The sequence below is a fragment of the Mustela lutreola genome, chromosome 5 (genome assembly GCF_030435805.1).
Source record: "Mustela lutreola isolate mMusLut2 chromosome 5, mMusLut2.pri, whole genome shotgun sequence".
Classification (NCBI taxonomy): Eukaryota; Metazoa; Chordata; class Mammalia; order Carnivora; family Mustelidae; genus Mustela; species Mustela lutreola.
In genome coordinates, this window is record NC_081294.1 from 51,067,307 (window position 1) to 51,079,413 (window position 12,107).

General features: G+C 39.4%; 1 long non-coding RNA gene across 1 annotated transcript in view; it reads left to right on the top strand.

Moving 5' to 3' along the window:
• Positions 1-12,107, top strand: part of LOC131831863 (uncharacterized) — a 105,103-nt gene that overhangs the window by 38,898 nt on the left and 54,098 nt on the right. Inside the window, exon 2 of the long non-coding RNA XR_009353829.1 lies at positions 2,232-2,374. This is a non-coding gene — a long non-coding RNA (uncharacterized LOC131831863). The remainder of the gene's footprint in view (positions 1-2,231; positions 2,375-12,107) is intronic.

Sequence of the window (12,107 nt, forward strand, 5' to 3'; positions counted from 1 at the left end):
GGCTATAGAGAGTGCTCGATGAATGGTACTTGTGAATGGTGGTTACTAGATTTCATTTTCTGCTAGGTAAGGATAGGTTTTATCCAAGGTAATGTTAGACTCCAGTGAACTGTTGGGAATCTTTTAGGCACAGTTTATTTTCCCTGAGCTACCGCTTCTGCTCTGACAAACCCCTTTCCAAGCAGCTTGGGATGATTCCTTCAATGTTCCAGAAACCCCTGTGACTAAGTCCCACTTATATTTTCCTGTGGTGTCCTCAGCCCTGGTGCTGAAGCAGCCCTGATCAAGTCCTAAATCTCTTCAGGGAGTTTAATACCTTGCAAAAGCCTCAAGCCTATTTTAATTGAATTATTTCATTCAGTGCCAGACTTAAAGAGCCCCCTACAGGTCTCAGCTCTGAATAAATGCATTAAAAAAATCAAATAGTAGAGATTAAGGCCTAATCCTCGAGGGAGATATAAATAGAATCCCCTGGGCTGCCTTTTCATTTCCCTATGTTAGTTAATAAACATACTTTTATAGCCTCTGCTTTTCTTTTTTCCTCCCTTAATGCTCTTTAGTTAGCAAAAAAGAGAGTAAAACTTGGAATATAACATGATGTTGGGAAAGCATTTGCCATCTTAATTTTCAGGGCAGGAAGGGATATTCAGCATTACCTGGTCTCACCCTCTGCTTAATTTACCTGATGTGAGGTAGAGAAAGAGATGGTGTGGCCAAGGTCACACAACTTGACCTCCAATGAGCTTAGCTTGAAAAAAAGATATTCTTAGTCCTGGACCAGTATTGGGAACCATGGTGAAACATGGCTTCAAAAAGGTAAAGTGAGTAGAGCAGGGCAGTGGTTAAGGGTAGTGCTCTGGGGGGCTCAGACTACCAGCAATTAAATCTTTATCCATTTCATGCTCCTCTGCCTTTGGGCACGTCATTTAGCATTACTAGGTCTTTAGTTTCCTTACCCCCAAATAGGAATAATAGTAGTACCCACTTCAGTGTGCTATTCAGTCCGACTGTTCACTAAAAAGATTTGTACTGCACCTGACACGTAGTTAAGTGCTCAATAAATGTTAGCTATAATAGTTATTATATGTTTTTTAAAAGGTTCTTATTGGGATGGTAATGGAAAGTTCTCTATCTTCGTGCTTTATAGTTTTGTGTTCTCGATCATGAATGAATTTCTGACACTGTAAGGAGGAAGTCCCAGAGGTCCTTTACCCAATGGCAGGCCTATATGCTAATGAGAGTCAAAAGGCAGTTGTCAAAGGATTGGCTCCATCAGTGATAACTGGAAATGATGCTATCTGATCCCTTGAGAGGATCAGATTTTAATTTTTTTTTATATTTTAGTTTTATTTTTTATTTTAATTCAAAGTGAATTTTACAAATTCTATAATTTTTTAAATTTAGTTTTATTGATGATGTTTTGCAAGTAATGAGTTCTGACCTCAATCTACAAAGCTGTTGGTGAGAAGTGCCCTCAACCAATAGTGAATGTATAAGATATTGCTGACCCAAAATCTGGCTTTCTCAGGTCCTGAGACAGGCTGCTTTGAGCTACCTAAATGCTGGTCTTCTTTCTCTAGCATAGTTCTGTAAGTAATCCAGACCCTAGGATGGTGCCCTAGAGCCACCCTGACACTGGAGCCAGCATATTAAAATCAAGGCCCTTTATATTCCTTTGTGTATCCATACAAGCTAGAGTCCGTTGTCATCTTGTTCCATTTCCCACTTCCTTCCTTTTCATGTGTTTTGGTAGCTGTGGGTTCTGAGGAGAGGACTATTTGGATTATGGTGAGAAAAAAAGAGACTTCCCTAGGGTAGTCGTTAAAGCTATAATGATAATGAGAGCTTAGGACACATACAGTTTAATTGACTCAACAACCTGAGGAGGTAGGAGTATCTAAAATTTGCAGATGAGGAAACAGAGGCTGAGAGAAACTAAACAATTAAGGTCACACAGGTGGTAAGTGGCAAAGCTGGTACCTGAGCCCACATCTTGGCCCTTATGTAAGTTCTTGGCCCTTATGCTTCAGGGTGACTTCTTGAGGAGAGCCAGGAGATCTGGGTCCTGATGGTTGCCTGTTCTTGCACAGGTCTGGTCCTGTGCCCAGATCCCAACTTTCCTAGGTGTAAAGTGAAACCTGGATGTGATCTCCAAGGTCCACTTAGATGATCGAGTCTATGATTAAGGTACTTATTTACTTTTATTTTTTAAGATTTTATTTATTTGACAGAAAGAATGAGCACAAGCAGAGGGAGCCGCAGAGGGAGCCGCAGAGGGAGCCGCAGAAGGACTCGATCCAAGAACCCTGGGATCATGACCTGAACCGAAGGCAGTTGCCCAACCAACGGAACCACTGAGGGGTCCCTGATTGAGGTATTTACAGACACTTCCTTTGTGATAGCATGCTGATTTTCTGACCAGAGGGAAGGCATTCCTGCCTTCTGTGTGGGCAGTGGAATGGGTTCTAGTCTAGTAGGAGAGAGAAGTACAAGAATAAGATTATGAGGCTGCTGTCCTGAAGCAGGCAGAGGTGATGCTCGAAATAATTAATAACTTGTTGGATAATTTAAAATATAAAAAAAAGCTAAGTTTTAAAATTCCTTTTAGTTGATGTACTATATATTTCTAAAAACTGCTTGGTAAATGATATAAATTGTAGTTCATATCATTGGTTAAATTACTCTACTTTCCAAATTACTTGTTGAGTTTTTTCCAGCTTTATTGAGATATAATAGGCAAAACTCTGTAAGTTTAAGATGTACAAGGTGTTGATTTGATACCCTACATATTATGAACTGATTATGTTCTAGCATTGACTAACCCTTCAATTGCATTACATAATTACCAAGAAACAACTATAGAGAACAAACTGATTGTTACTAGAGGGAGGGGACTGGGGGGATGGGTGAAATAGGTGATGGGGATTAAGGAGGGCACTCGTGATGAGCACTGGGTGTTGTATGTATGTGATGAATCCCTAAATTCTACAACTGAAACTAATATTACACTGTATAACTGGAATTTAAATAAAAACTTGGAAGAAAAAAATCACCATTTCTTGTTTTGTAATAACATTTAAGACTACTCTTTTAGAACTTTCAAGTGTATAAACACAGTATTACCATTATCGCTATGCTGTATATTTTTCCTCCTATAATTGGAAGTTTTTACTCTTTTACCAATATCTCCTTTTTCTTCCAACCCCCAGCTCCTCCTAACCACCATTCTAGCCTCCTTTCTATGAGTTCAGCTTTCGTTTTTGTTTTTGTTTTTGTTTTTTTTAAGATTCTACACGTAAGTGATATCACAGAACTTGACTTTTTCTTTCTGTCTGACTTAGTTTACCTAGCATTATGCCCTTAATGTCAATCCATTCATTTGTTGACTGACACTTAGGTTGTTTCCATATGTCAGCTATTGTGAATAATACTGCAATGAATATGGAAGTGCAGATGACTCTTCAGGATCCTGCTTTCATTTCTTTTGGATATATGCCCAGAAATGAGTTGATGGATCATCTGGTAGTCCTGTTTTAAATTTTTTTTTTGAGGAAACTCCATACTATTTTCCATAGTGACTGCACCCATTAACATTCCCACCATTGTGTGTATATCAATGTATAGGAGTGCCCCTCTCTCCACATCTTCACCAATATTTCTTTTTGATGATATTCATTCTAATAGGTGTAAGGTGATCTCATTATCTTTTGATTTGCATTTCCCTAATGATTGATGTTGAACACCTTTTTACATATACCTGTTGACCATTTGTGTGTCCTTGGGAAAAATGTCTTTTCGGTTCCTCTACACATTTTTAAATTGGGTTGTTCATCTTTTGCTATTGAGTTATAGTTCCTTATATATCTTAGGTATTAACCTTTCATCAGATATTTGGTTTGCCAATATTTTCTCCCATTCAGTGCCTTTTCATTTTGTTGATGTTTCCTTTAGCTGTGCAGAAGATTTTTAATTTGATGTAGTTTTGCTTTTTTTTTTTTTTTTTTTTTTTTTGCCATTGTCTTTGTTTTTGGTGCTAAATGCAAAAAATCACCACGAATATTGCTGTCAAGAAGCTTATCCCCTATAGTTTCCTTCTAGGAGTTTTATGGTTTCAGGTTTTAGGTTTAAGTTTTTAATCCATTTTGAGTTGGTTTTTGTGTATGTTGTAAGATAAGGGTCCAATTTCATTCTTCTGCATGTGGCTATCATTTTCTCAGCACCGTTTATTGAAGAAACTATCCTTTCCCTGTTGTACATACTTGACTTCTTTGTGATAAATTAATTGACTATATATATATCATATATATCAAATAAGTATATTTATTTCAGGGCTCTTGGTTCTATTCTATTGTATGTGTGCATGTGTGTGTGTGTGTGTGTGTGTGTGTGTGTGGTTTTGATTACTATAGCTTTGTAATATAGTTGAGGGAGTAGATGTCTCTAGCTTTGTTCTTCTTTCTCAAAATTGCTTTGGGGATTTGGGATCATTAGTGGTTCCATAATAACCTTAGGATTTTTTCCCATTTCTATGAAAAATGCCATTGGAATTTTGATAGGGATTAAATTGAATCTATATATTGCTTTGGGTAGTATGGACATTTTAACAACATTCTTCCAATCCATGAGCACAGAGTATCTTTCCATTTATTTGCACATTCAATTTCTTTCATCAATGTCCTAGTTCTCAGTGTACAGATCTTTCACTTTAAGTACTTTTCACTTTAAGTACTATATTCCTTTTGGTGCTATTGCAAGATTGTTTTTGTAATTTTTCTCTGGTAGTTCATTATTAATGTGTAGAAATGCAATTGATTTCTGTATATTTTGTATCTTGCAACTTGATCAAATTCACATATTCTAACAGTTTTTTAGTGAAGTCTTTAGTTCTCTACTTATAATATCATGTCTTCTGCAAATAGAGAAAATTTTACTTCTTCCTTTCTGATTTAGATGCTTTTTATTTCTTGCCTAATTGCTCTGTCCTAGGACTTTTCAGTACTGTTTTGAATAGTAGTGGTGAGAATGGGCATCCTTGTCTTATTCCTGATGGAGTATGCTGTTAGCTGTAGACTTTTCCTATAGGAATTTTTTAACGTTGAAGTATATTCCCTTTATGCCTAGTTTTTTGAGAGTTTTTTTTCATGAAAGCATCTTAAATTTTGTCAAATGCCTTTTGTGTATTTGAGATGACCATAAGATTTTTTATCCTTGATTTTTGTTAATAGAGTGTAACATATTGATTTGTGGATGTTGAAGTATCCTTGGATCCCTGGAATAAATCACACTTGATTATGGTGTATGATCCTTTTAATGTACTGTCAAATTCAGTTTGCTAATATTTTGTTGAGGGTTCTTGCATGTCTGTTCATCAGGTTATGAGCCTGTAATTTTTTCTTGTAGTGTCATTATCTGGCTTTAATGTCAGAGAAATGCTGGCCTTGTGAATATGAGTTTGGTAGTGTTCTTTCCTTTTCTAAATTTTAAATTTCTGTTGTGCACTTTCAATGAAGCTTCTGTTGGCTCAATACCTGTCTGAACCATGATTTGACATGAGTATTCCATCAAAGACTTTCACAAAATAGACAGTAGTTAAGTTCCCACAGTTCTATACCTTGCTGTATTAGGTAGATGGTGAGGAACATTGTCAGTGAGTCAGGGGATAGGTACGTTCCTAGATGCCAACAGTTTCCATATGGCCTTGACCCTTGAAGGTAGAGACAGAGGCACTGGTTGACTATACTGTCTGCTTTGATGTCCTCACCAGTGCTGGTTCTCTGCAGGGTAGTGAGTGGAGCTATACAGCATTGCTCTCACCCCCACTCCCTGTTACATAGTTGCAAGGGGCTATCCACATCAATTATGGCACTGTTATTAGGCCTCACTGCTTGCTTCTGTAACCACAGCTGGGCAAGGTTATTAGGTGGTTTGTAATCTTAGTAAGTAGGGAATTTCTCTCTGACCACCCTGGATGTGTTTTGGTATTTTAACAATTGACATGATGTGATAGATTGAAATATCCTCACAACTTTACTCTTTCTGCCATGTAATCCTGAAGTGCTTTGGGTGGAAGGAGTATATTTCCTAGTTCTATTGATGTTGGGCTTGGCCATGTGGCTTGTTCTGGTCAATGGGATGTGGGCATAATTAATAGTTTGCAGGTCTTTCTGAGATGCACATGGTACAGATTGCCGTTGTTCCTTTATCCTGAACTCAGAGTGAGACCAATGGATTAGATGGAAACTGTCCTGAAGCCAGAGCCAAGTGTAGCTGTCCTAACACCTGAAACAACCTGCTGGCCTGTGAACAATAAATAATTGCTATTACAAGTTGAGTTTTGGAATGTTATGTTTTGCAGGAGTATTGCAGTAACAGCTGTCTGTACATAGGGCCAACATGCTGTGTGCTAGTATAAGTTAGCATTAAGAGTAAATGAAGGGTGCCTGGGTGGCTCAGTGGGTTAAGCCTCTGCCTTAGGCTCAGGTCATGGTCTCAGGTTCCTAAGATTGAGCCCTGAATCGGCTCTCTGCTCAGTAGGGAGCCTGCTTCCCCCTCTCTCTCTTCCTGCCTCTCTGCCTACTTGTGATCTCCCTCTCTGTCAAATAAATAAAATCTCTTACAAAAAACTAAATGAAAAATTTGTTGTAAGAGTTGTTACATTAACTGCTTGAGAAAGCACAAAGGAGGAGGTAGAAATGGAAGAGGCAAGAGCTAACAATTATAGGCAGTGATGTTCAAAGGCTACAAAGCAGGCAGTGAGGAGGCCTGCCTGTTTGAAGGAAAAAAATAAAGCACCAGGATTCAGGGGGAGGCCTCCAGGCTTTTTGACATGGACTTTCTTCTTAGATTCCATTTGGGGCTCACAAATCCCCTCTTGCGAACACTCTCTCATGTCTTCAATGGGATATCCACTAGACTAGCCCTGAAGAACAATTTGGCAAAATACATCAAAGCTTTAAATGTGCATATTATCTACCTTTGACTCTGCTATTCTTCCTCAAGTCTATATCCTAAGGGAATAACTGGGCAGGTGAGAAAGATGGAACAAGAATACTTTTTTCCTTAATTTCTAATATTAAGAAACTGGTATCCAACAATGAAGAACTACTTAATGCATACCTTGTAAGATACCATACAGCTTTGAAAATGTAAAAGGATACTTACTGACAGAGAAGTTTGTGATAGAGTACATGAGATTAATGACCATATACTTATATCCCAAGTGTATATAGGTACAGTCTTAATTGTGTTTATGGGATTTTGGCTATAAAATACTGCATGCATACACTCATGTTATTGGAGGCAACTCCATTCATTAGGATCTCTTGGGGAGTCCACTTAGCTAAAAATAAATGCTTTCATTGGGGGTGGGGTATGAATCCTGAGACACAAAAACAAAAATAAAATCCTAACAATATGGGGTGCCTGGGTGGCTCAGTCAGTCAAGTATCTGCCTTTGGCTCAGGTCGCGATCCCAGGGTCCTGGGATTGAGCTCCCCATTAGGCTTCTTGTTCAGTGGGGAGCCTGCTTCTACCTCTACTTGCTGTTCCCCCTGCTTGTTCTCTCTCTCTCTCTGACAAATAAAATCTTAAAAAAAATCCTAATAATTTTGTTGCTACTTTGTTCCCAATAATAAAGGAATATTGTGGAGGAAGGCAAGATTCAACAAGGCTGGACATTAGGTATAATAGGAAGGGTCGAGAAACTCTGCATTCTTCCTTGGCCTCCCTCTTACCTTTCTTCTTGATATCCTCCTTGCCTGACCAAGGTACAGCCCAGGAAGGACTTTGAAAGGACGGAGAGATCTAATGAGGGAAATTAGAAGTGTCTTCTGTGGAGTGTGTGATGTAATCTCCCTCCATTTTACCTTTGAGTTCTAGAGTCTCCTCTACATTGTTCTCTTGTTTTATACTAGTGGCTGGTTTTGGGAGAGGTCGAAGTGGAGGTTAAGGGAACAGCTCCCAGAGTGTGGAAGAATATACTCAAAGCACTGACCATGATTATTATGGGCAATAGGAATTTTTTCCCTTTGTTTCTTTGTTGTCTAGGTAAAAAATATTAATTTGTATTAAATCATCATCTTGTTGCTTGGGTAAACTCAAAAGAATTAATGTGCCTCTTTGGGTTCTTCTCTTGAGACAGCAGTTCTCTAGGGCATTTCTTCCCCCGAGGGCAGGGGCAGGTGGTTGGCTTCAGCACTGGTCCTCCCCATCAGTGGCCATAAGTATGGGTGCTTTCCAACCATCATTATGGCAGAGTTTGTTCATGATGCTCTGATAAAACTGGGATCTGGGGATTTGAATGCATACCAACTTCAGTTTATTTATTAAGAGAAAATTTGGAGAAAAAGCCAAGACCAAATGCATTAACTTTTTACAAACTCTGTTTCATTTATTTCTCACAACAGTCTTGAGCAGTTGGGAAAAAAATGAGGTTCAGAGATGTTAATGACTTGTAGAAAGTCATACCGTAGATCTAATTTATCCAAAACCAATCTGATACTAAAGAGTTTTTGTTTGTTTTTTTTGCTCTTGCTTTTATCTTTTTAATTCCAAGGGGCCATCTGGCTGAGGTTATTTAACCTATGGGGTAAAACAATGTTTTACTTAAAATCTCTCTCAGCCACTAACTTTTTTTTTTTTTTTTTTTTTTTAAAGCAAGATACCTGCACCTCGAGGGAATGAAGTTAGCAATTAGGGGGAAGAAAATCCTTGGCTGTGTTGGGATGTTCCTCAGACACTGGCATTTGTTGCCAAATATTTAATCAGAATGAGTTTTTACCTAAAGGTGAACTTAAAGATAAACTGCCTGAGGGATGATAGTATAGACAGGATCATTTCTGTAGCCCCTTGAAAGCTGTGTTTGGCAAAGAATGGTCTGAGACCACACATCAAAATTGTCAGGGGTGCCTCTGTAGGGGATTTGCATTCTTCACAAGTTGCCTTTATCAGTTATGGTCCAGTCAGGGAAACTGCAATGGAGGAGAGATTGAGGCTGAGGAGTAAATGAACAGGATTCAGAAGGATCAGGGGAGATCCGTTGAGGAGGAAGCAGCTAGTCTGGAGACCATGCAGGCAGTGCTGGGACCTTGGAGGTTGGGTACCTTGATGCTACTGTTACTGCTGGACTTGCTGAAGAGATACTGCCTATGCTTGTGCTGGAACCAGGGTGACTTCTCCTTTCTGGCTGCCAGTGCTCTGTAATGGCTCAACCTAACCAAAAGCCCCTGTAAGAAAACCTGGGACATTCGGCATGCAGGCTTCCAGGCCTGATAATATAGAAGAGGGGATGGAAGAGAGGGTGTGGAGCTTCAAGCAGTAAGCCAACAATCATCACTCTTTTGTGGAATTCTCACTGCATTACACTTTTGAGACCTGCTGCTGGAATACGCTGTGATTCTAGAAGAGTAGTGAAATGTGAATCCGTTCCTAAGAGGAACACTGGCTGCAGCAACTGGGGATTGGTCAAGAATTCCCAGGGAATTACTCTTGCTAATTTTTGCCATGTAACCTGGCTAAAGATAGGCGTGTGGACAGCATGACAAGTTTGAATAGGCAAGACAGTCAGATTTCAGTCCCATTCATTACTATGTCAGATTATCTGCATGGAGAAGCCATAGAAACCATAGACCTAAAAACCTTGATGTTTGCCATCTGATCTGTTGCTTGTGTGATGGTCTTAACCATCAGCACAGGGAGTATTTGCCTGCAGGTGTACGTGAGTGGGGTATAGAGAGGCAGGCAATCAGAACAACAACAACAAAAAGTGAGGATATTAATCAAATGGAGATGATTAGGCAGAAAGTCTTCTGTTAAAGGTCGATAAAAAGACAACTCTGGATTCATTAATGAGGAGAAGGAATTTACAGACCCTATTGATACAGAAATCCAGGAGTTTCCACGTAAGAGTCAGATAATGACTGACTACTGCAGCTGTGGGGACACCTAAATGATGGGACAGGGGGTGGGAAGGCAGAAGGCAAGGTGACAAATAGTACAAAGATGACTCTGTTACTGGGGAGTTTATAAAAATTCTACACTGAACACCCCAGGAGACTAATTATGGATCCTGAAGGCATTTAAATATGTAATGGGCTGATCTGACACAAATATATTTTAAATATGCATTACTTTCTTGTAAAAAAAAAAAAACCCTTCTTAACAGTGGTATTTATACTGGGGCTTAATCAATTAGTATGTGAAATTGGCCTGCAAATGTGAAAAAATATAGCTATATAAACTTAGCTCCTCAAGCAAGATGCTTCAGAAATGATCTACTCCTTCTCCCCTCCTTGTGCATATGATGACACAGGTCCAGAAAGGTGGAGTATCTGGTCTGAAGTCACACAGCTGATTAAAGATAAAATCAGTACTAGAAGTCAGCCTGCATGATTTCCAGTTGGATAGGTCTCTGTCCATTTACCAGAATTTGTACCTTGTATTTTGACAGAGATCAGGCTTGTATCTAAATGAAACTTAAAGACCATGTTTTCTAGATTCAGCAGACTTACCAATGCGTACTTATTCAAAATGTATCTGCTCAAAGCCCAGGCTTGAACTTGAGAGGCAGAATTTTGGGGTGGGAGAACAAAGCCTTAGGAGCATATATACCAAAAACTTAAAGTGAACCGCCCCATTTTCCTTGTCCAGTTCTGCCTAAGGATGTGGTTTTAGGTATTGGTTGGCAGAAGAGAAAATTCTTTGCAGATATCTACAAACTTCTCGTTTGGTTAAGGCTTTTTACCTGAAGCCCTTCTTTTTTTTTTTTTTTTAAAAGATTTTTATTTATTCATTTGACAGAGAGAGATCACAAGTAGGCAGAGAGGCAGGCAGAGAGAGAGGAGGAAGCTGGCTCCCTGCTGAGCAGAGAGCCCGATGCGGGACTCGATCCCAGGACCCTGAGATCATGACCTGAGCCGAAGGCAGCGGCTTAACCCACTGAGCCACACAGGCACCCGACCTGAAGCCCTTCTTGACTGAGGGACTTCCCGAGTGGTTCACATGTGGGACAACCTCATTAGAAATTTCCATGGATCCATTCTTTGTACTGGGAGTAACAATACTGAAGATGCAACATTAGTCATCAGGTTGGTTCCTCCAATATCTGCAGTCCAGGAAACTGTACAATGATACCCAGTTCAGGATACCTCAAGTATTGATCCTCAGGTACCAGTCTGTGGGTGTTTACCTAAAGGTGAGGGTAAGTTAAATTTACTAATTATAATTGGGAGGGGAGCTGGGTCTTAGGATAAGTTTCTCTTGTGTATTGCAGTGTCTGTAGCTCCTGAAGTAGAACCTGGAATATGTTAGGTGCTCAGTAAATATTTGTTGATTTAACGAATGAAAGGGAGCTCTTCATTGGGTGCCAACTATGAAATAGCTGTACTTAACATTTCTTGAGTTCCTAAGTGTCTTCTTTGTGGCAGTGTGGTTGGATTCTGCATGTAGTTGGGATTCATCCAGTAAAGCTCCATGGGGCCTAATGTATGATGATAAATCATAACCCTCCTAGGTGTTCAGAATCAATTTCACACCTCATCCGTTATCATGAGCAGAATGTGAGAAAGTCCCCTCATTGTGGTAATACATCAGCTCACACAAATAAAAAAATGCCTCAGGATCAGAAAAGGGAACACTGTTATAGTCCATGGTGCTTAATCAGGTACCCAGACATTGATGGATTTCAGGGGATATTTGAATCATGGCATCCAGAATGTCTCAAGCAGAACCCATAGTTGATGGACAGTGTGGAAGCACTTTTAAAAAATCATTATTATCTGTTACTCAGAACCTAATCTCTTCCTAGAAATACTAAGTAGAAAAATGAAAAAAAGCTGAGAATAGAGTATTAAGTAGAGGGTAGGCTGGACTGCCAGAATCCCTCACTGTGTCCATGACTGACACAACTAACTGATCAGCAGATATTCTCCTGCTGAACCTGACCCAATCTCCTTATTTCTTAATCCAAGGCTCTAAAAAGCCACTGCAAGTTGGTGAGACTTGGCATGCTGAACTGAAACTCACTGATCTAGAGTTTGACTATTATTTTTCTAGAAAGCTAATACTAGTAGGTAATAAGACGAAGGGAAAAGAAAATGAAGTACCTTAGG